Below are 3596 nucleotides of genomic sequence, written 5' to 3' on the forward strand. Positions count from 1 at the left end.
TAGCATGGTGTTCCGCTAACCAGTCCATGCCTAGGATTACATCGTACACGGTCATATCGACCACCATCAAGTCTACACCCAAGCTAACCCCTGATATTACTACATGACCATCCTTTACCCTATAGGCGGCGACCATATCCACCCCTGCCGGGGTGCCCACTAGACAATCGTGTAACAGGGGTTCTAACACTATCCCCGCTTGACTAACAAAATTAGTGGAAATAAAGGAGTGCGTAGATCCAGAGTCAAACAACGTCAAAGCGAAATGACCAAGGATGGATAGTGTACCTGTCACTGCCGCATCCGGGTTTTCCACGTCCCTGCTAGTGGAGGCATAGGCTCTCGCTGGGGGGCGGTTCTGGGTGGGGGCATCTGCTATGCGTAGTGGCCTTTGCTGGGCCCCGGTGTCATTGACGCGACCTCCCGGGCAGTCTCTGGCTAAGTGACCCTCCTTCCCGCATCGGAAGCAGGCCCCGGAGCGAGCTAGGCACCACCCCCAATGGGTCTTTCCACACTCGCTGCACTTGGGTCGATCGTCTGCCCTGCCCTCTCTTCCCTGTTGGCCCCGCCTGGGATCGCGGCGCCGTCTGTCTGGTCGTCTCGGTGGCGGCGATGGGGATGAATCGCGGCGCCGTCTGGCTGGTCGCCGCGGTGGTGGCGACGAGGATGAATCGCGGCGGTCACCCCAGTCACGGCGTCGCCTCCGTCTCTCGGTTGGTGAGCGGGACCCGCGGCGGTCGTCTCGGTCACTGCGTCGTCTTCGTCTCTGGGTCGATGAGCGGGATTCACTTGGTCCATCAGTCCCCTCCATGGCCCGTGCTACTCTCATCGCGTTAGCGTAAGTCGTAGGTGCTATCGCTTCAACCACGTTACGTATCTTCCGGTCCAGCCCCAGCACAAACCGGCGGGCCGTCCTGTAGTCGGTGTCCACCAAGTCCGGGGCGAAGCATTTCAACTTGGCGAACTCTCTAGCATAGGCAGTAACTGAACGCCCTCTCTGTTTCAGGTGAGTGAATTCCTGATGCTTGCGGGTCTGGACGTCCTCGGGGTAGTACGCCTCTGCAAAGGCCTCCCTGAATTCTGCCCATGAAATTTCGCCCCCCGGGTCTAATAAGCTCCCGGNTTATCTTAGCCTCGGGAGGGTACTATGATACCACTACCGTGGGAGGGTAATCGAACCCCGGTCTGTGCCTCGGTCGGGTCGTCAGAGGTCCCCTTGAAGGTCTGTNCCACAACTGTGCCTCGGTCGGGTCGTCAGAGGTCCCCTTGAAGGTCTGTGGGTCACCTCGCTTAAAATCTCGCAGGCACCTGGCTTCCCTGGTGGAGGCGGAGTCATTCGCAGGCTGGCCTCCGGACAGGTTTCGTACTACGGCCCGCAATACCTCGACCAATTCCGCCGCTGAGTCTCGGGCGGGTTGGGGTGTCGCCGGCCACGGGCACGTCACCGTTACGTCGGGCCCCTCCCCGGTGTCCTCGCGGCCAGGACCCCGCCTCCTCACGCTCCTACCCCCAACTGGGGTTCGCCTCCTGGCACTCCCTCCTCGCGTCCTGGGTGGCATATCTACCCCTAGCAATAGCGATGAGGTTACATACTATTCTCCCCACTTCCATGAACAATCACAAAGGCATAAGTTGCGTTCACACGCAATGGCATTAGCCGGACACACACACAAGCATAAATCGGGCACATCATGGAACATATCACATCGGGACAATTACATCCGTACTTCTCTCTTAGACCATGTACACATACCTGATGGTGACGGTGTGGTTGCTGGAGGACCATGGGAATGCCTTAGGCCTACATCGTAGACCAGTCTACAAGATCTGTGACCTAGGGCTCTGATACCAACTGTAACGCCCCTAATTTTCTCCACCCTAATTAGCGACGTTACTTTATACTCATCAAATCAACAGGACAAGAGTTCACACGGAAACAGTCTCGATAACGAAAATGCATTCATCAATTTAAGCAGTTCATACCTAGGAAAAACAATTGCGACAACCTAGCCTAGAAGTAATCAACAGAGACTAAAGAAAACAATTTGCAAGACTAAGAACCCAAGAGAATTCAACAGGCGCTACGACTCAACAAACCCTACTCAAGTTTTCCATGGCCCTTCGCCTCATCCACCGTCACCCGTACATGGGAGCCTTGCCCTTTCCTGAAAAATATTGGTAGCACGTGGCTTGAGTATTATATAAAATACCCAGTAAGTCGCCCCACTGTTGGGGTTAAACATATATTCATACATTCGGATATAAGCAGTCGCACACAGTACATCTACATGTCGCACACGATACACATACATGACGCACACAACACACATACATGTCACACAGAATACCCATACATGTCGCACATCGTTACCATACATGTCGCACACTGCTAGAAGAACGGAACTGAGAGAGATGTTTGTCTTCCATTCCTTCCCATGGCCTTAGGCCCTTGCCTTGTCCGGGCGGGGGTGGATGCATGGTAATTTCCCACACATGGCCCACGTGTGTGATCGTGGGCCCACCAGGCGAGCTCGCAAGCGAACTCCCTGGGCCTGGCTTGGTCGGGTATGTATGACATACAATACCGGACGCCACGGACAAAGGAGGGCCTGCATGATATCGTGGCGAACACAATATCGAATATACGCATCCATACCATCCGTAGCATAACGGGGGAGTGCCCCAACCATAGCGTGCATGAGGTTCTTAAGGTTTACCTCCATGGCATTACACATACGACGCTCCATCCCCTCGCCGCATTACGTAGCATAACCGGGTCCACATTAGGCAAGCATAACATAGCATAACAGGGTCCACATTGAGCAAGCATGTCCTAGCATACTAGTCATCTTATTCATGGCATGTGGGGTTCTCATTACAATCATAACATGTCAATCAAGCTCATCATACATACAGGGCGACAAAACGCGTCACAACATCATATTCATAAACATGGCATACATAGCAATTCACTGCAAGAATCACATACATAAACAAAGCATGCATAGCATTTCACGGCAAGAAACATCTAACCTAGCATACAGCAACAACATATGGTGCATGCAAGGGCCACAGGGCACGCACCAACATACATACAAAACTAACGCCAACAGTAAGGTTACTTACCTCCTTGGCCTTGACCGAAGTCGCCCACAACGCTAACTCCAGCGCCTAACTACCTCCTATAAGACAACATGATACACTTAGAGCTTCTTCACAACTATCCCTCGTGTCTAGCTACCAAGTACGTCCCTATCGCAAGCTATTTGTCACACATGGAGTTATACTGACCTCAAATGGTTGAAACGAGGGCGGAAATGGCTTCGGAAGGGTCGAAAACCTAGGAATCGGTATACTATTCGGATGTCGAGCCGCCAAGCCGCACTTAGCCGAGCCGGAGGTTTGCGAAGCAACCGGTGGAGTAGAAACCGATGGCTGCGACGAACACCGCCGGCGCAGGGTTTCTGGAACGCCTCCGGTTTGAGCCACAAAGGGAACGAGGCCCTGGGGTGGTGTCCGAATGCGGGCTGAGAGGTCTCGCCGAATGCCGGGGGTCGACCCGCGCCTGCGCTGCGTCTTCCTCGCCCAAAAGTCCC

The 3596-nt window shown here is 53.9% G+C and overlaps 1 long non-coding RNA gene across 2 annotated transcripts; it reads right to left on the reverse strand.

Moving 5' to 3' along the window:
* Window positions 1-2085: 2085 nt before the first annotated feature.
* LOC111785805 lies at window positions 2086-3394 on the reverse strand. Of its 2 annotated transcripts, none has more exons than XR_002813711.1 (3): window positions 3292-3394; window positions 3127-3182; window positions 2086-2165 (listed from the first exon to the last, which is right to left on the reverse strand). It is a non-coding gene; the product is annotated as an uncharacterized LOC111785805 (long non-coding RNA). The 2 variants fall into 2 exon arrangements; XR_002813710.1 differs by lacking the exon at window positions 2086-2165 and adding an exon at window positions 2175-2609 and having other exon boundaries at window positions 2718-3182.
* Window positions 3395-3596: the final 202 nt, after the last annotated feature.

This window comes from Cucurbita pepo, unplaced genomic scaffold, assembly GCF_002806865.2.
Source record: "Cucurbita pepo subsp. pepo cultivar mu-cu-16 unplaced genomic scaffold, ASM280686v2 Cp4.1_scaffold000766, whole genome shotgun sequence".
NCBI classification, from domain to species: Eukaryota; Viridiplantae; Streptophyta; class Magnoliopsida; order Cucurbitales; family Cucurbitaceae; genus Cucurbita; species Cucurbita pepo.